At 45.2% G+C, this 21,554-nt stretch overlaps 1 protein-coding gene across 3 annotated transcripts in view; it reads right to left on the reverse strand.

The window, feature by feature from the left end:
- Window positions 1–21,554, reverse strand: part of PUS10 (pseudouridine synthase 10) — a 97,589-nt gene that overhangs the window by 47,956 nt on the left and 28,079 nt on the right. The window lies entirely within an intron of this gene.

Consider the following 21,554-nt stretch of genomic DNA (forward strand, 5'->3'; position numbering starts at 1 on the left):
TCCTGCCAGAGCTGAGCTACTGCATCCTTCTCTTGGAGCACTGATGGTCGGATCTGCCCTCGCAGGCTTAGCTGTGCGCTTCACCGCTGAGCCCCGGGCTCCAGGTGCTAGGCAGACACAAGTAAAAACATCCGCACAGCCCTGTCCGTGTACAGCTTATCATCTGGTGAACAGAGGACAAGCTGAACAAATAAATAAGGCAACCGTTCTTTTAGAAAAACGGAGTGGAAAAAAGACAGGAAGGGGTGTGGAAGCAGAAATCAAAGTTTGCATTTTGGATGTGCGAGTCAGGGAAAGCTTCACCCCGAAAGAAGGCAGCAATTAAGGAGGACACAAAGGAGGGGCAGGAGTGGCACCTAGCGAGGGAAACGCACCTAAGCCGAACAGCAGTGCACAGGCCCGGGGGCAGAAGCACGCCTGGAGTGCCCAGTGAATCAACAGCAAGGGGGCCCTGTGACTGCAGCAGTTGAGGGAGGGGCAATGGCAAGTGGCGAAATGCAGAACCAAGGTAGAAGGGTAGGATATGCTCAAAGGGATGCTCAAGATCTTGGGCTTTTCTAAGAGACATGGGAAGGCACAGAGGAGAGGTGAGGAGTCTTGTGTTGCGTGGCAGAGAGGGAAGCAAGGAAGTAGACACAGCTGTTCAGAGACTACTAACAGTCCAGGCAACACCCCTGTCTCCGTGCACCTTCTGCACCAAGATGAAGGCAATGGCTTCGAGAGGTGCCCCAGGGACGAACTGGAGGTCTATTCTATTTTTAGTTATTTTTTCAAATGCACATCTGCTGAAATTGTCCTAGGCCCTGAGGGAGGGCAGTCTCCAGGCTACCTGAGGCCACACCCTCAGCTGGACTCCGCTCTCCCAGCAAAGGAGCTCCTGGTGCACAGAGGTGCTGGGCCAGGCATCTGCGCCACAGCCAAGTGTGGTGAAGAAAGCAGATGGTACCCAGCTACCAGAAAGAATACTGTACATACAAGCCGACCTGAATATCCACCGAGGCACCTAATTTTACCACAAAAACTGCACTGAAAATGTGCTGGCAAACTCGGCTCATACTCGAGTTTACACGGTAATGTCTAGGGTCTTAAAGGTTTATCTGTTTGTTTGTTTTTTAATCATTTTATTGGGGGCTCATATAACTCTTATCACAATCCATATACACATACACTGTGTCAAGCACATTTGTACATTTGTTGCTATCATCGTTCTCAAAACATTTTCTTTCTATTTGAGCCCTTGGTATCAGCTCCTCATTCTTACCCTCCCTCCCTCACGAAACCTTGATAATTTATAAGTTATTTTTCATGTTTTACACGAGGGGTCCTCAAGCTTTTTAAACAGGGGCCAGTTCACTGTCCCTCCGACTGTTAGAGGGCCAGACTATAGTGTAAAAAAAACTATGAACAAATTCCTATGCACACTGGACGAGTCGGCTGACAAGCAGGACAGGCAGCACCAGCAAAAACACCCGGGGGCTGGATACATGTCCTCAGCGGGCCGCATGTGGCCCGCAGTTTGAGGACTCCTGTCTCACACTGTCCGATGTCTCCCTTCACCTACTTTTCTGTTGTCCATCCCCCAGGGAGGGGGTTGTAAGTCATTCTGATTGGTTCCCCTTTCTCCCCCACCTTCCCCGTACCCTCCTGGTATTGCTTCTCTCATTATTGGTCCTGAGGGGTTTATCAGTCCTGGATTCCCTGTGTTTCCAGCTCTGATCTGTATCAGTATATATCCCATCTAGCCGGATTTGTAAGGTAGAATTGGGATCATGATGGGGGGGGGGGGTGGAGCATTAAAGAACTAGAGGAAGGTTGTATGTTTCATCAGTGCTACACTGCACCCTGGCTGGCTCGTCAACTCCCCATGACCCTTCTGTAAGAGGATGTCCAGCTGCCTACAGATGGGCTTTGCGTCTCCACTCCGCACTCCCCTCATTCACAATGATATGATTTTTGAAAGGCTTGTCTTAAAGCAACTCAAACCAAACCAAGCTCACTGCCATTGAGTCAATGCTGACCCATGGAGACCCTATAGGACAGGGTAAAACTGCTCCTAGAGTTTCTGACACTAACTCTTTGCAGGAGTAGAAAGCCCTCTCTCTCTCCCACTGAGGGGCTGGTGGTTTTGAACTGCTGACCTTGAAGTTAGCAGCCCAACTCATAACCACTACACCACCAGGGGTTCTGTTCTGTATCTTAAATCAAGCACCCATCTAAATAAGAAGTCAGCTAAATCCACACAGAAAAAGCACAGCAGCCTGTGTGACCTTAGTATTGCAGACAATGAAATTCAAATCCAGAGGAGGGAGGCAGACAATGAAATTCAAATCCAGTTTACAGAAGGGTGTGGATGCCAGTGAAAGCCCGACACCTATTTTCAGGGGGCCCCACGTGGATTAAACCTCTGATGAATCCCCTATGTCTATGGACTAGGGACGAGGATGGCCTTGCTATCAGAGAGCAGACTGCAGGGTAGAGTACTGCCATTGTCCTTAGGTTAAACTGTGACACCTTGTCTGTTGATCTAATGTGTACTTGTTCCAATCATTAGTATTCTGCTTTCTCTTCATTTGAGGTTTTTCTCCATTTTATTCTGTCACTGTTGGCTCGTCTTTTTGTTTGTATTGATTTTGCATATTTTTCTGTATATGAAACTCAGGATGAGTAAATCTATAGAAACATCAACTGGATTAAGAGTTTCCTAGGGGCCTTTGTGCTAAATGGTTATGTGTTGGACTGAGATCCACACGGTTGGCTGTTCGAAACCAGTGGCAGCTCTGCTGGAAGAAGACTAGGCTTTCTACTCCAGTAAACAGTTACAGTCTCAGAAACCCACAGGGGGTCGCTATGAGTCAGTAATGACTCAATGGCAGTGAGTTTTGAGAGGGGCATGGCAGGGGAAGTTGGTAAGCAATGCGGAACTAACAGCAATGAGTACAAAGGGGGAAAAATGTCCTAAAACTGATTGTGGTGAATAATTACACAACTCTTGAATATGATTAAACTATTGAAATATATGATATGACTTTTGTCAGTAAAATTGTTTTAAAAATCTGATTTCTGTATACTAACAAAGCTCTGAAAAGAAATCAAGAAAACAATAACACTGCCCCTGTGGATTTCCAAGACTAACTTTTTTTGTTCCCCCCCAAGACTAACTCTATTTTTTAAAACTCATTTTATTGGGGGCTCTTACAGCTCTTATAACATTCCATACATCAATTGTTCCAAGCATATTTGTATATATGTTGCCATCGTCATTTTCTAATCATTAACTTTCTATTTCAGCCCTTGGTATCAGCTCTCTTTTTTCCCCCTCCTCCCTCTGCCCCTCCCACCCTCGTGACCCCTTGATAACTTATACATTATTACTATTTTCATGAAGACTAACTCTTTACGAGTGTAGGAAGCCTCTTCTTTCTCCCATGGAGTGCCTAGTAATTTTGAACTGCTGATGTAAAAGATCTAAATACAAACCTTAAAACAACCAAGATCATCAATAAAAAAAATGGGGACACATTTAGGGGGCTTGACTACATGGCATAAACACAATACCGACAAAACAAAACACACACCCAGCAGAAGGCCAAACATGACTGGGCCTCCTGAAAATAAGACACTTATGTGTATCAAAAGATTTTCCCCAAATAACACAAAGAGAAGCCACATTGTAGGGGGAGGGGACGCACTGTGGCACGTCTTCAAGGGCTAGTCTCTAAAATCTATGGAAAAGCTGAACACCTCAATAAGACAAACAGTCCAAAATGATTAAAAAAGAAAAAGAAACAATCCAATCAGAAGATGGGCTGAGGACATGAACAGACAGATCATCACAGAAGATAGTCAGGCAGCCGGTAAACATAACCATCTGAGAAATAATTCAAAACAATGACAAGATCTCACCTCAGCATCAATAACAAGTTTAAAAACACCAGAAAGCAACAAACGCTGGAGAGCGTGGGGAGGAACTGGAACCCTGGTAGGACTGTAAACACAGCAAAACCCTCGTGGAAAGCAGTATGGTGCTTCCTCGGATCGGGGGGAATAGAAATCCCGTGTGACCCAGCACCCTGGGCATATTCCTAAAGAAATAAGGAGCAGAGCATGAACGGATAGATGCACACCCATGTTCTTCACAGCACTGTTCACAACAGCAAAAGGATGGCAACAACCTAAATGCCCATCTGTGGAAGAATGGGCAAAGTTGGGTACGCACGCACATGGACTATTCCTCCACTGGCCAGATGGTGGGGCTGTGCGAAACTCTCCGCGACACGGGTGGAACTGCGAGGGAGTCTGCTGAGTGAATTAACCATAAAAGGACAAATATCTGTATGGATGTGCTTTATACAATTGATGTATGTATATGTATGGATGGTGATAAGAGTTGTATGAGTCCCTAATAAAATGTAAAAAAAGAAAAGAGGAGAAAAAAATGATTAGGGCAAAGACTGTACAGATGTGCTTTATACAATTGATGTATATGTATGAACTGTGATAAGAATTGTATGAGCCCCAATAAATTGTTAAATAAATAAATAAGAAAAAAAAGAATAAAGATGTTCTAAAACTGAAAAAAAAGGACAAATATCGCGTGAGAGCGCTATTATTAAAAAAAAAAATCAAGAAAGCGGTTTTCAAACTAAAAAGAAACAGACATTGATGGCTTCCAAGGGTGGAAGGGGAAGGGAGAGAGGGGAGTCATAGGCTAGACACAGGCAGGGGTTACCTGGATGAAGGAGAAGATAATGTCCAATAAGAGGGGGATGGGAGCCAAACAAGAAATGATGAAAACAGGACACAAGCCATTGGGAGCTTTGATAAATTGCTGAATGCTAAAAAAAAAAAAAAAAAAAAGATGATCTGATCTGTAAACCCTCGCATAATTTACACTAAAACGTTTTGAAGGTAATGAAACTTTTCCATGAACTCTTGGAAGCCCCCCGTATGCCACAGCTGTGTACACGCATGTGCATGTAGAGAATAAAATGCTGTACGCAGCCTCGAAGCAAAGGTCACCGGCATCTGTGCCACTATGCAACATGTTTGGGAAGTGCAGTCATCGCCAGGAGCCGGCTCGCTATTGCGCAACATGCTTCCAATGTTCTACTCAAGTCCTTGAGATAAGAAGTGTGTGTGGGTATAACGGTCAAAAAGAAAGGGCAGAAGGATTATTTGTCAATAAAGGAACTGAATATCCAGCCACACAATTGAAGTACAGTTAGACTGTGCCTTAGAAACTAGGAAGGCAAGATTTGTCTCATGCACTTTGGTCACATTATTAGGAAGGACCCGTACCTGGAGAAGGACATCATGACCCTCCCTGGACTCTTATTCTAGTGAGACTTGCCCAATGAACTGAAACATATACCTTACATACAGTCTAATTAGCCAGCTCTCTTGTTCGTTTCCTCCTGAGAACAAGTTTCTTTGAGCCCTTTCCTTCCGCGAAAGGCTCCTACTACTGCAGGGAACAGCAGCGGCGACTAGATCTGACCCCTGACCATGTGCAAAAAGGGACAGTCGCAGCGGGCAAAAGAACTGTGGTCAAGAAAAGTTACTGGATGGGCTGGGGGGGTGGGGGAAGAAAAGTTATTGGATGGGCTGGGGGGGTGGGGGAAGAAAAGTTGCTGGATGGGCTGGGGGGGTGGGGGAAGAAAAGTTGCTGGATGGGCTGGGGGCGTGGGGGAAGAAAAGTTATTGGATGGGCTGGGGGGGTGGGGGAAGAAAAGTTGCTGGATGGGCTGGGGGAAGAAAAGTTATTGGATGGGCTGGGGGGGTGGGGGAAGAAAAGTTGCTGGATGGGCTGGGGGGGTGGGGGAAGAAAAGTTGCTGGATGGAGGGTGGGGGAAGAAAAGTTGCTGGAAAGACATCACCCGACCAATTTGGACAGCATTTAGAAGGGATTCAACAAGCCATTTCCCGGCCGAGTCGTAATGGCTCCACCTCCATGCATCCGCATGGCTAGTCCTCAGAAACCTTCAACTGTCAAAGTCCCCTCCAGTGAATGTGTATAAAACTGAAAGCCCCCCTTGCACCGCTGGTCCCAGCTGGCTCTCTGCTTGATCAACGGAAGTAACCCTTTCCCTCTGACTTCCATCCGGTCGCTGTCCCTTCACCACACCTGAACAAGACCTGAGCTGGTGACACCAGGAAACCACCACGTGGAAGAGCAGTGAAAGGAGCGACTCTTAACGAGGTGGGGGGTGCAATGCTCTGCACCGACGGGCCGAAGAGCACATGGCTCCTGAGGCTGGCACAGGACCAGCGCGCGCGGCATTCTGGTGCCCGTACGGATGCAATGAGTCAGACCTGACTCAACTGCACCTAGCAACAATGTACTTAAGACAAGCACATACACAACATATTTGCCTAGTAACAAAACTTAAGGTTTGAAATGTGTTGCCTCAAAAGATCTGTTGAAACTAAACCCCTGGTACCTGGCAAAACTGACCTTGTTTGAAAAGCTGATCAGTTAATACGAGGTCTTTCCAGAGTAGGGGGGTCCCAAATTCAGTCCCGATAGCTGTCCTTACAAAAGAGAACAGACACGCACACAATTCCAACTCACATTGCCCCTACAGGACCGAGCACACGTGCTCAGTGGGGTGTCCAAAGAGGCAGTCTTTACGGAAGCTGACTGCCCCTTCCTTCCCCTATGGAGCAACCTTTCGGTGGGCAGCCAAGCACTCAACCACCGCGCCACCAGGTTCCTGTGCACAAATTAAATTAGATTACTGCTGCATTCAGATTATGAAATGTTAGGGAATGTGATGGCAGCCTGTTTGGCCACGGGTATGGGATTGCAACATGCTGGATCACTTTTTAGAAGGGCAATCTGGAAAGACCCACTTCAGTGTGCACTGTCTTCTATCAGCATCCCCGCATCTAAGAATATAGATGAGCCCTGGTGACACAGTCCAAACTACCAGCGGCTCCTCAGGAGAAAGGTGGGGTTACCTGCTCCCAAGAAGAGCCCCAGTCTTGGAGACGCACAAGGCCACGTCCGCCCTGTCCTGCAGGGTTGCTGTGCGTAGCATCGACTCGAAGGCAGGGAGTGGCTTGCGTTTCTATACACAAGAATGTTCATTGCAAAATAATTACAAATTGAAAAAGATCTGGACATTACTCACCAATTGATTAAATAAATTCTGATAGAACCAAAATGTGATATGAAGTTTATATGAAACCAAACACTGCCATCAAGTAAATGCCAACTCATTGTGACCCTCGGAACAATCTGCCCCGGTGGGTTTCCGAGACAAACTCTTCATGGGAGTAGAAAGCCCCATCTTTCTCCAGTAGAGTGGCTTGTGGTTTCCAACTGCTGACCTTGGGGTCAGCAGCCCACATGTAACCATTTGTCAGTTCTGAATCGAAGTTTTTGAGGATGCATATGCCAGTCACGTAAGTAACCCTGAACCACGTTCATACGTGTGTGTACATACTCAGTGTCTGTATGTTTTGCACAGCAGAAGTATGTTGAGATGTTTCACCAGAGAAAATGGGAAGTAGGAAAGAGGAAGACACTAACATTTAATTTTATAAACTTCTAATTTATTTTTTTCCAGTAAGTATATAGTACTTTTATCATTCAAGAAAAAAATTTTAAATCATTTTACTGGGGCTCTTACAACTCTTAGTACAAACCATACATCAATTGTATCCAACATATTCACACATACATTCCACCGCTCTTTTCTAGACATTTACTTTCCATTGAGCCCTTGGGATCGGCTCCTCCTTTTTTCCCTTCCTCCTCCCCACCCCACCCCAATTTAAGAAATTTTAAATGTAAACTTTTCAATCCTTTTTAGAGATTTAAATAATTTTTCTTAAAAGAATTTATAACCAATCATTTAAGGCATAGGTTCCCAAACTTATTTGGCCTACCACCCCCTTTTCAGAAAAAAAATTATTTAGTCCGCCCCCCATGAAAAGCTTTTGTTCTATATCCCATAATACAGGATAAACTGTAGCTATCTGCTCTGGTACCTACATACTCCATGATACTTTCACCAAAGAGAACTGTTATCTACATCTTTGAGTATAAACCTGATTCATCATAAACAGCAAAATTTAAAAGGCATTATTATGGTTGACAAAATGCTTTGTACACTGTAAAATGCATATACAATTCTCATATGCTATTTTCTCACTTTTAAAGAAAAATCTGGTGATCACCAAAGAGATGATTTAAAAAAAATCATTTTATTGGGCCTCGTACAATTCTTACCAAAATTCATCCATCCATCCATTGTGTCATGCGCATTTGTACAATTGTTGCCATCATTTTCAAAACACTTTCTACTTGAGCCCTTGGTATCAGCTTCTCATTTTTTCCCTCCCTCCCTCATAAACCCTTGATAATTTATAAATTTTTTCACATCTTACACTGACTGATGTCTCCCTTCACCCAGTTGTCTGTTGTCCACCCTCCTGGGAGGGGGTTATATGTAGATAATTGCGATTGGTTTCCCCTATCTCCTCCCACCTTCCCCTTCTCCTCCTGGTATGGCTACTCTTAATATTGGTCCTGACGGGTTTGTACCAGTGTACATCCTCTGGTCTAACTGGATTTGTAAGGTAGAATTGGGATCATGATAGTGGGGGGGGGGTAGGAAGCATTAAAGAACTAGAGGAAAGTTGTATGTTTCATCGGTGCTATACTTCACCTTGGCTGGCTCATCTCCTCCCCATGACCCTTCTGTAAGGGGATGTCCAGCTGCCTACAGATGGGCTTTGGATCTCCACTCCTCACTCCCTCTCATTGTGTCTTTGGTGCCCGATACCTGATCCCTTCGACACCTCATGATCACACAGGCTGGTGTGCTTCTTCCATGTGGGCTTTGTTGCTTCTCTGCTAGACAGTCGCTTGCTTATCTACAAGCCCTTAAGATCCCAGACCCTGTACCTTTTGATAGCTAGCATGAGGTGAAATTTGATTCCACCAGTAATTTCAAACGGGTTATATTTCAAGTTACTGATAACCCAATCTTTCACTGAAAATGTCACACAAAATCTCTCCCATATAAACCAGCACATTCCTCAAGGCGCCACACCAGCACGTCTTCCCAGGAATGGTGGCGGAGGCTACAGCTGGCTTCTGGTTCTCTTCTGCACGAGCCCCAGGGGGACGTTGGGAGAAGGAAGTGTCCTTTGGTGCTTGTTTCCTCGTGTGTAGAACAGAATTGTGTTTCTTATAAATTTGTCAGTTCAAATGAACTATCCTACACAAATGCTAATTTTAAAAGGTACATTAAAAAAAGAAGTAAAAAAGTGTTCCTCTGGCCTGGCCTCTTCCAAACTTTCAGTTCCAGTTTTCGTTTCAAAGCTTACAGAAATTGCCCTTTACTCAACTTTGTCATGAGGCTGACAAGAGAAGGGCACCTGAAATGAGTGGGCTGTTGTCTGGCCATGAGCGCTTGCTCACAGAGGCACAAAGGATCGGCAGGCGCCAGGCAACACGGCGCAGCAAGACACTCAAGAAAGGGCCTTGGGCCCCGTGGGATGCTGTCCAGTGGAAATTCTGCCAAGATCGCCATCAGGACTCCTTGGAAGAATAGTTCAGAGAGAGAGAGAGAAGCAGCCCAGCAGGCAGAAAGGGGTGGGGGTGGGGGAGGAACCATGGATTCTTAAGAAAAATTTTGTCAAACCCAACCTACGTCGTCAAGTCAATTGTGACCCGATAGGACCGAACAGAATGGAGCCCAGGGGTTTCAGGGACGGTCAATCTGCAGGGAGGCGATGGGCTCCTCTTTCTACTGCAGAGCACCTGGCAGGGGCCACACCTGCTGCAGGCTAGTAGCGCCATGTTGAACCCACCGAGCCGCCTTTAATTTGGTAAAGGCTGATCTAAATGCAAGTCTGATGACAATATTCTGGTGCACCCAACACATCAGCCAATTTCTGGAGAAATCTGTGTGGCACGATAGTCATATACCACTGTTAATCTTGTATAAATTAGTAGCTAAACTACACAAATCTAAAAAGACCCAGGTTCGTGCGATATCAAAAATGATTATTCAATACACTCAAGAACCTAATTGGTAATTTTTTTCTACTCTTACATCTGCCACTACTCCAGTACATTACAACAATGACATCCCAAGGGTCACTGAGTGTAAGCCCTTCTGTTGACCCCACTATCAATGAATGTCTGGCATGTTTTGTTTACATATTCCCCCTTGAATCAGGTCACAAAGTTTAAAAAATAGATTAGCATTAGGATTTTTTTTTAGCATTAGGATTTTTATAGTACAAAAAGGTATTTTCTAAACTCACAGATTATAAAAACAAAAACAGGAAAATAGGTGCATAAGCAAATGTGGTGAAGAAAGCTGATGGTGCCTGGCTACAAAAGATATAGCATCTGGGATCTTAAAGACTTGAAGCGGCCATCTAGCTCGGAAGCGACAAAGCCCACATGGAAGAAGCACACCAGCCTGTGTGATCACGAGGTGTAGAAGGGACCAGGTATTAGGCATCAAAGAACGATAAATCATATTGTGAATGAGGAGTGCGGAATGGGGACCCAAATCCCATCTTTAGGCAACTGGACATCCTCTTACGGAAGGGTTGCGGGGAGGAGACAAGCCAGTCAGGGTGCAGTGTAGCAATAACGAAGCATACAACTTTCCTCTAGTTCCTAAATGCTTTTTTCCCACCCACTATCATGATCCCAGTTCTACCTTACAAATGTGGCTAGGCCAGAGGTTATACACTGGTACAGATAGCAACTGGAAACACAGGGAATCCAGGACGGATGATCCCTTCAGGACCAGTGGTGAGTGGCAATACTGGGAGGGTAGAGGAAGGATGGGGTACAGAGGGTAACCGATTATAAGTATCTACATATAACCTCCTCCCTGGGGCGGACAACAGAAAAGTGAATGAAGTGAGATGTCGGACAGTGTAATATATGACAAAATAATAATTTATAAATTATCAAGGGTTCATGAGGTAGTGGGGAGTGGGGAGGAAGGGATAAAAATGAGGAGCTGATGTCAGGGGCTTATGTGGAGGGCAAGTGTTTTGAGAATGATGGGGGTAATGAATGTAAAATGTGCTTTATAAAATTGATGTATGTATGGATTATGAAGAGTTGTATGAGCCCCCAATAAAATGATTTTTTTTAAAGAAGAAAGAAACCATTATCCGTAGGGTGTAAACCCCACCCTGCAGGGACAAAAAATTTTAATGAGACAAAACAATTATATCTTAAGAGTAAATATAATATTTGAGCTTCTGGAATAAAGAGGAGATATCACACACTTTGGCTAATGCTCCAAAACAGCAGTACAGTGACATGTCGATGGTTCATAAAGTCCACCAGGTTGGGGACAGTGAGAATGTAGGAAACCAGCACAATAGTAAAGTGCTTAGTCAACCAACTGCCATCAAGTCAATTCTGACCCGTAGCAACACTATAGGACTTGTATCTGCAATATATTAGGACTCTTACATCTCATTAGTCATTAGGAAAATAGGAACATTTGCCTACACACTCATTCGAATAACTAAAATGAAACAGTACAACAATACCAAGTGCTGGCAGGGATGTGAAGCTACTGGAATGCTCACACACTGCTGATGAAGGGTCCATTGAAATTGGTTAAAGTACTTTGGAAAACATAGCTTCTCATAGTTAAGCATACGCCAGCCCTATAACAAACAAAATCCCTGATACGCACAACAGGAATCTCAAAGAATTATGGTGCATGAAAGAATCTAGATATGAAACAATACATCATGGATAATCCAATTTATATACAATTCTAAAAAATGCAAACTAATCGATAACAGCCTCAAGCAGATGGGTAGTTGGCTGGGGTAAGGGAATCGCCGCAGTGGGAACAACAAAGGTTTTCATTCTCTCCCTCTACTGCGGTGCTGGTTACTTAGGTCAGTGTCAATAAACTGCATACTTCAAAAGGGCTGTTTAGTCTTCATAAACTTAAAAGAAGTATACATATCATGAGATTAACACCCACGGCAATCCTAAAATTAAGAAGATTCCCAGTAGGAAGAGTTCGTGATGGTCGGGAAAAAGTGCACCTCTCATACACTGCTGGTGGTCATGTGCATTGGAGCAACCAATCTAAAACAGTCTGAAGTTGAGGGTCCCAAAATAAACCAAACCCACTGCTGGGGAGTCAATTCCAGCTCACACTCCCCAAACCAAAACTCACTGTCAACAGCTGATTCCGACTCATAGCAACCCTGTAAAAGAGAACAGAACTTCCCTTTGGGTTTCTGAAGCTGTAAATCTTTATAGACGGACTCATCTTCCTCCTGGGCCGTGGCTGGTGGATTTAAACTGAGCTTGCTGTGAGCTGCCCAACTCATAACCCACTAAGGCATCCAGGTTCCAGCTCATGGCAACCCTTCCAGGATGCCCATGACTAAATCTTTGCACTTTCCTTCCTCAGAGCAGCTGGTGGGTGTGAGTTAACAACCGTGCAGTGAGCTGTCCAGCACATTACCCAGCACCACCATGTATACAGTAAACCCCTAGGTTATGGAAGTTTGACTTACAGACATTGTCCCTCCCCCCGCCCCCCCCCCATGCCTTCCTCACAACTGTGATGTTTGAACTCATTGCGGCCACTGTGTCAATCCATATTAAGGGTCTTCCACTTCAATGCTGACCTCCTTTACCCAGGATGATGTCATTTTCCAGAGACTGGTCCCTCCTGGTAACATGTCGTCTAAGGAAAACTCCTACTTGCCTTTCAATGGCATACTAATTACACGATAGCCACCGTGTATGTTCATTTAAATCTTATCGAACAGAAGTGCCTGACTACATATCTGTATTTGCAAACTCTTTTGGAACACCAATGCCGCATTCCTGCCTTGTTACCAATTTTTTCCAAAGACCTTGAGGCCCACTTCCTTGAGAAGAGGGTTTCTGTGGACATTGGGCCTCCACTCAAGTACTCCCTCAATGCAAGAATACTTTGTTCTATTAAACTGACATTCCATGATACTCACCTTCCCAACAGGGCCACAGAAGACAACGCAGGTGCATAAACAAATGTGGTGAAGAAAGCTGATGGTGCCCAGCTATCAAAAGATATAATGTCTGGGGTCTTAAAGGCTTGAAGATAAACAAGTGGCCATCTAGCTCAGAAGCAACAAAGCCCACACGGAAGAAGCAAACCAGCCTGTGTGATCATGAAGGGTCATTGGGATCAGGTATCAGGCATCAAAGAACAAAAAATCATATCATTGTGAATGAGAGGGAGTATAGAGTGGAGACCCAAAATCCATCTTTAGGCAACTGGATATTCCCTTACAGAAGGGTTTCGGGGAGGAGATAGCCAGTCAGGGTACAGTACAGCACCGATGAAACATACAACCTTCCTCTAGTTCTTTAATGCTTTCTCCCCCCACCCCAACCCCACTATCATGATCCCAATTCTACTTTACAAATCCAGCTAGACCAGAGGATGTACACTGGTACAGATAAGAACTGGAAATAAGGGAGTCCAGGACAAATGAACCCCTCAAGACCAATAATGAGAGTAGCGAAACCAGGAGGGGAAGGGGAAGGTGGGGGAGAAAGGGGGAACCGATCACAAGGATCTAAATATGGTCCCCTCCCTGGGGAACGGACAACAGAAAAGTGGGTGAAGGAAGACGTTGGACAGTGTGAGACATGGCAAAATAATAATAATTCATAAATTATCAAGGGTTCATGAGGGAGAGAGGGCAGGAAGGGATAGGGGAAATGAGGAGCTGAGACCAAGGGCTCAAGTAGAAAGAAAACGTTTTGAGAATGATGATGGCAACAAATGTACATGTGTGCTCGACACAATGGATGGATGGATTGTGATAAAAGTTGTATAAGCCCCCAATAAAATGATCTAAAAAAGAAAAATATGAACCAAAGTCTCACTAAAATCACCATCTCAATGCTTCTAAAAGGAATCTGTAGTGATTATACCAAATGAACAACACATAATACATATCATAGCACCTAGTAATCATAGCACATAATACAAATCATAGCCTTACTGAAAATGTAAAGCCTAGATGTGAACGGAATTCTAAATGGACACCATATGGTACATGAATATATATTAGAAATCACACAGTATAATGGCCTGGGGAAGGTCATCATGCTCAGACTGGGGGGCCGTGGAAAAGAAGGCAGCCTCTAACAAGATGGAGCAACAGTGCCTGCCGGAATGGCTCCGATGGAAGAGCAACTGTGAAATGGAGCAGGGACAGGCAGGGTTCCCTACCGCTGTGAGTCGGAATGGACCCAAGAGCGCCTAACAACAACAACAACGTGCCTAGAGGGCGACCTGTGTGGACCCCTTTGCATCTGTCTCATTATTCCATTTCCTTTCTCATGCTTCATGATCACATTTCAAGGAAAGCCTTCCTTGATCCTCCCCCACCATATCCGAGTTAGTGCCCCTTGGGTTTGCTCCGCCCACTGCTCTATTCTTCCTAACTTATCAGCCACTGCGGAGGCAACCTGAAATTCCACTAGAAAAGGGCATCAAGGCTTCACTGTCCAAGGCTTCCCCATTTATTTGAATAGCTCTTCAAATTATGATTTAATGAGAATCTGAGTCTTTAATTGACCTTTCGTGTCTTCTGTAGTTTTTAACTTCGGCGACACCTGCTCGGAGTGCTCTCATCTGGCTGCAGTGACGCGTCTGCGAGGAGGCCCGCGGGTCCCGGCAGTAACTGTTCAAAGGCAACGCATCTGAAGCAGCACTGCGACCAGGCAACCTTCTGCCAGACCAAGGACTTTCCGTCCGTTTTATAGATCATACGTATGCAAACTGGCTGAAGAATATGTATTACATTTTTAACTGGGTACCTGCATAATGAAAACAGTGGCAAGCAGAAAGAGATTCCGTTTTTCTCAGGGGAAAACAAACAACAAAAAGCCCGGATGGACACTTCAGTCTAGGGCCTTGATTGCCGTCTGCTCCGTTAGAAAACAGATCCGCTCACACTGCTCTTGTGCTCACGCCGGGGGAGAAGAAGATCTGTAAAGATGATGGCTTGCAACATTTTCAGCAGTACGACTGAATCTAGAAGGAAAAGAAGAGGGTGTTGGAGGAAGGGGAAGGGCACAGGGAACAGGAAGCAGGAAGGAGGACCCACGACAGATGAGGGGAGAAGAGGAAGAACAAGCAAACAAACACGAAGCAGCAGCGTTCTCCTTACTGCAAACTTTGTACTTGACAGACCCGGCCTAAAATTATTTCACTGGGTCCTTCCCTTTTACTAGTGGTACAGTTGGTTACACATTGAGTTGCTAACCTCAAGGTCAGCAGTTCAAAACCACCAACCACTAGGAGGGAATAAGATAAGGCTTTCTACTCCCGTGAAGATTCACAGTCTCAAAATCCCACAGGGGCAGTTCCACTCGTTCTATAGGGGCTGCTATGAGCCAACTGCTTCCATGGCAGTGAGTCTTTTTACTGAAAGAAATATTAGTTTTTTTCTTTTCTTAAGTACTATTTCTTAGGAAAGAGCTTTCTGGAACATTTATGACGCTGGATGTGTTTGACTTCAGGGCAGTAGTTGCCCCACTCCCCTCTTCTGGAGCATTTGAATGTTCCCATGACAAAGAGATAAAGATAAAGGCCTTCCCAACATCGCTGTCCTCAGCTGCGCGACTTCGACACCCCAATTTTGCATCACCCACCTTCATCAAGCTTCATGAGGACAACGGAAAATCAAAAGTAACTCCGCACGAAAGTGACCAGAAACCCCTCTATTTAAGACATCAACTGTGATGATTTGAAACCTCTAACCCAGCCATCTAATTACAACTGTTCTGGAGAAATGCTGGAAATTGTCATTTAAATTTTATTGGCAAAGCTCAAGTTTTAGAGAAGCAAAACAAACTGGTGGCCTTTCAGCAGTTTATTATCACCTTTGTACAAACAAGTGGCGTTGTGAGGACTGGGAGCCCAGGTCACCTGAACTGTGTTCATGAGAAACGTGTCCGTGGGCCAGCAGACCAGCGTCGTGTCCTTTCACCTTAGTGATTCAGTCCGAATGCGGAACAAATAATCCACTTGCTGAACTATAGAAAGAAGAACTGCATCAGGATGGAGGGAAGCCTCCTCAGGAGGCTGTGGTAAGCAGATGGCCGGCCCTGTTTGCTGAAGATGAAGGCAAGTGGAGCCCTCACTGGTGGAGGGGAATGTCTCCAAGCTTCACTCTGCATTCGCCCAACTGTGGGGAGGAAGGCAGGCAGCAGCTCTCACAAGGGGCCCGTACACAATAGTATGATAAACGGTGAAGACAATGAAGTTCTTATCTCATTCTACTTGGGGCAATAATCGACATGCATGGAAACAGTAATCAAGAAATCAAGAAATTAAATTATATACTAAGCACATCTGCTGGAAAAGACCTCGTTAAGCTTCTTAAAAAAAGGAGATGGCACTTTCCCCCCCTCTGCCTGGAGATGGCACTTTAATGCCTAAGGTACACCTGAACTAGGCCTTGGTCTTCTCACTCCCCTCGTATTTGCACAAAGGTGAACAATGGAAGAGGCAGAAAAGGACTGATGCAGCTGAATGGCGCTGGTCTGCCAGGAGGACAAGTAAATCCGTCTAAGAAGAAGTGTAACCAGGAGGCTCCTTACAAATGAGGATGACAAGACTTGGGGGCATGTCATCGGGGAAAATGAAAAAACTGCGAGGAAAGAACATCATGGCGCGTCGAGAGGAGGGTGGTCAAGAGTGAGATGGACTGACACAGAAGTCAAGAAGCACGATCAAGAGAATGGCTGGGAACCTGGCACAGCTTCGTGCTGCTTACAAGGCCTTAGTCAATGCTCTATAACTTACCTCTAGGACGGTCCTAACACACAGAGCTCATTGACAAAATCCGTGATGAAAGAGGTGATGAAGGAAGTTTGTGATGCAGTGAGAAATGCTCAGTGTTGAGTTGATTACCAGGACAGATGACGCGATTCTATCACGTCTATCAACCGGTGCCCAAAGGGGCACACCACTCCTGGTATGAGCTTCAACCCAAAGGCACTCAGCTTAAGCTCCATGGACCAGCAAACCCAGCGCCCTGAATTAAGTCCCAGAGGTACCCCTCTCCATTAAGCCTCAGCCCAAAGGCACTAGGCTCTCCTTCTGTGGGTGGGCAAGTCCAACTTCCCCAATTAAGTACCAGTGGCACCCCACTCTGCAAGCCCGTCTCCTGCATGAACGCACTCATTTTTAAATGTTTTTATTAATCATTTTATTGGGGGGGCTCTTACAAATCTTATAGCAATCCATCATTCAATAATATTAAGCACACTTGTACATCTGTCGCCATCAACATTTCCAAAACAGTTTGTTTCTATTTGAGCCCTTGGTATCAGCTTTTCCCCCTCCATCCCCCACCCTCAGGTGAATCCTGTCAAGATCTTCCCCTACCTTCGTATCAGAGCCATGGAGAAAGAGGTCATTTGGCGGGGAGTTAGAGACTTTGCTTGGCAGAGCCACATTCACTGTCCTAGAGAGGCTGCTATAAGTCGGAGCCAGCCTGATGGCAGACAACAGCAACAGCATCGTCATGCTTGTTCAATTATCACTCATTAAGCTATTACAAAAGCTGCGGTCCCATTTTTTAAATGCAAGAATCTCTCCCCTAATTTTGAAGATATTGTAACATTTGGGGAAAGAGAATACCAGTAAAGGTAAAGAACCTAGACCCTGTCTCCCTCCTGTAAACACAGACACTACCCTCTTTCGAGTTCTGACCAAATCGCTATGTAGGCCAGATTGCACAGTAATTCTTAAAAGCATAAGCTTAAGAGATGGGGAGACGAGCGTTCAGATTCTAGCTGTTACTCACTAGCAGTTGGACTTGGGAGCACAATTTCATTATCCGTAAACCACCTGGACCACTTGCTCAAGAGGCTGAGATGAGGGGGTGAGAGGTCTGCTCAGCAGGTGGGTGGCACGCACTATTTTGTTTTCCTAGGAAAGGAATTTTCCCTTGCTGTACACATTGTGGCCACACGACTATTTCACGTATGAACTCACAGGTCCGTGGGTGTGTGCGCATGGCCATTTATATGTACATATGTACACACGAGGGGCTTCACAAAGTTTGTGGGGAAAATCCATTCTCTTTTCTTTTTTTGGCAGGTCAAAAAAACTACTAAGTCTAGAACAAAGTGGCGATATCAGAAAACAGACCGGCTGACATGACTTCCCTATGTGATAAAATAAACTAAATCAGAAATAGAGTCTAAATTAGAAGTTCCCCTTTTTTTGGATTTTTGTTTTATGCTTAATTTTCTAGGCCACCAAACCAAAAGAGCAAACCCATGGTGGTCGAGTCTGACTCAGAATAACTTTATGGGGCAGACCCGCCATGTAGGGTTCCAAAGCTCATCTCTATGAGAGCAGACAGCCATGTGGCTCCCACCGAGCAGCTGGTGGCTTTGGACAGCTGACTTTTCACGTAGCAGCTGAGGGCTAAGCCATTGCACGCTCAGGCTCCTGTGAAGTCACACATTCCTGAAAATTATGGAGGGCGGTGGGGAGAGCTTGATAACTTCAATTACTTCAAGGTTGGTCATTAGACCACAGCTTGACCCTGAAGCAATGCAGCATTTGCTGGGGAAATAGCTTTAAAAGAAAAACAACAAAAAAATATTTACTTCCTTTTTTCCTGTCAAATCTACCATACTTAATGCAAATTTGAAAACTGTCAGAGGTGACAATTCACAAGAACACAAACTTAAACAATAAAATTAACCTCATATGTGTGTGTGTGTGTGTGTGTGTATACATATATTTTTTTAAGGTAACTTTTCATGCACCCTACCACCTTCACAAATGCCCCAGTGGTGAACTGGCCACACCATCCACTCTTGTTCCTTGCTTGCTCTTCTACTTAGTTCAGACCAAGAGTGTGGCAGCGGTAAGAAACAAGCAAGCATATGTTATATACAAATATATGTATGGAGCGGGGCTTCAGTATTTAAACGCATCTCTGAATCACCTACATTCCCAAATCAAATGGGAGCTCGGCTGCCGTGACGCTCTCTAGAAGTAGCCTCTTCTACTCCTGCCTGAACCTGGCACCCGCCCCCAGGAGGACAGTGTGTTCCTCCTTGTCACATATGATGGTGGCTTAATTCTTATCTTATGTGCCAAGCTCTTTGGGCCTGTATCCCTAATAACAAGCTACTAGATTCTCCAACACCTGACACTTAAGGGGCAGAGACCATAGATTCTACCCTCCTGTATGTTTCGCAGTGACGTACCTACAACTCCACCACTTGTCGGCTGTGTGCAGTACTGCGGTGGCTTTCGTGTTACTATGATGCTGGTGAACAGGCTTCAGTGGAGTTACCAGAACAGACTACAAAGAAGGAAGGGTCTGTCCACTTCTGAAGAATTGGCAACTGAGAACCTTATGATCCAGAGCCAGAAGAGAGCTCTTTGGGTTGGAAAGCACTCAAAATACGATTGGGGAAGAGCTGCCTTCACAATGCAGAGTCACCTCAATGGAGCAGCTGAGTAAAGCTTGCAGGAGCTCCATTTGCTGATGGGGCATCACTCACAATGGACGGGGGGGGTGGGGGGCACAGGAGCTACAAACATCCATTAATAATCACATCACAGAATGTACAAAGTATAAATCTATGAAAATTGGAAGTTGTTAAAAATGAAATAGGAGGCATCCGGGTCAAACTAAATGGACTGAGGGGTCGTACCGTTTGCAGTGCCAGGAATGGTCAGTTGAAGAGGCAGGCAGCGCATTCATTGTCAAAAGGAACATCAAGATTTATCGTGAAGTCTAATGATGTCTGCATAGGGCAATATCCAGACACCCACAAGAAAGTCCAGTTAAAACAGCTATTACTCAAATTTATGCACCAACCCCCAAAAGTTTTCCCCCAAATTCCAAATGCACGGCCACCGGGTTCAAGCGGACTCACAGCGAACCCGCAGGGCAGGGGAGAGCCACCCCTGTGGGTTTCTGAGACGGTCACTCTTTATGGGCCCAAAAGCCCCGTTTGTCTCCCCAAGGAGCCGCTGGAGGTTTCAAACTGCTGCCCTCGCATGAGCAGTCCGACACATATTCACTGTGCCACCAGGGCTCCAAGTGATGTGAGAAAGTCAGTGCTAAGGAAACTGAGCTACGCCAACTTCTTCAGTCTGGAACTGATCAAACATGCCATCAAGACCCACTGATGATTACTGGCCATTGGGGAAAGTTTGGAAGCATAGGGGAGGGAACAGTAGTTGGGGGAAATATGGCCTAGGTGATAGAAACTAAACGGCCGAATCACATGAGATTAATTACTGCTTCATTGAAAATACATTTTCTTCCAGCAATATAAATGGCAACTGTACCCCTGAAACTCACCGGATCAAACACACACTAATCAAACGGAGTGCCTCTGGGGGAGAAGTGAGAGAGAAGACGTTCAGTATCAGTAGCCAAAACTAGGTAAGAGGTAGAATGGACCATCGATTGCTTGTATGCACATGCAGATGGAAGTAAATTAAAACAAGTCCACACGAGCCAAAGCATAGCCTTGAGGACATCGCACCAGACTTTAGGGACCATTTCAATAAAAGATTTGATACGCTGAGCACTAAAGACAGAGACCTGCCCCAAACTGAGGGTTGATATCAAGAAATATCATACAGGAAGAAAACAACAGGTGGTTTAAGACCAGAAGACCAAGAGACTCTGAAACTTGCTCTTGGATGTAGGTAAAATGGAAGCAGCAATGAAGTATAAAAGCTGAACAGAAATTTTCACACAGCAACACAAGAAGATAAATTATTACAGCAAAATGTGCGCACGCCTGGGGGGAAGAAGCGAAAAAGGAAGAGCATGCTCAGCATATCTCAAGATGAAAGAACCGAAGAAAAAATTCAAAACTTGAGTTGCAATATGGAAGAATTCTATGGGCAAATACTGAACGCTGCAGAGCACATCAACAGAAGGTGGAAGGAAGACACGGAGTCGCTGACTATAAAGACCCGGGTGACATTCGACCATTTCAAGAAGTAGCACAACTGGAAGAAGGTCACGCAACACTGAAGGCACTGGTGGAAACAAGGATCTGGGAAGTGCTGGCGTACCATCCACAAGCTCATGAAGCACTCACCAGTCCACGCCAAGGAATTTGGAACACAACCAGACAACTGACTGGTAGAGATCCACATTTGTGCCCATTCCAAAGAAAGATGACCCAACAGAATATACAAACTATAGAACAGTATCAGTAACATCATATCCAAGTGAAATTTTGCTAAAGATAATTTGTGTGTGTGTGTAGACTATTTATGAATAGACAAGGTTGATAGTCTATTTCTTCTTGGATACACCAACAGTTCGACCACGGCGGCCAGTGGTCTTGGTGTGTTGGCCTCGCGGCTGCGGGTCTTTTCAGCCACTCCAGATCCTCACAGAGCTTGTTGTGCGGACCGCTGGCCAGGCCCCGGCTGTATCTGCCATCCTTCGCACCTTCCTGCCTAGTCAAGAAGCCGTCTGGAATCTTGTCCTGCCGTGGATTCCGCACAGCAGGCACCACC

This window comes from Tenrec ecaudatus, chromosome 17 (genome assembly GCF_050624435.1).
Source record: "Tenrec ecaudatus isolate mTenEca1 chromosome 17, mTenEca1.hap1, whole genome shotgun sequence".
Taxonomy (NCBI): Eukaryota; Metazoa; Chordata; class Mammalia; order Afrosoricida; family Tenrecidae; genus Tenrec; species Tenrec ecaudatus.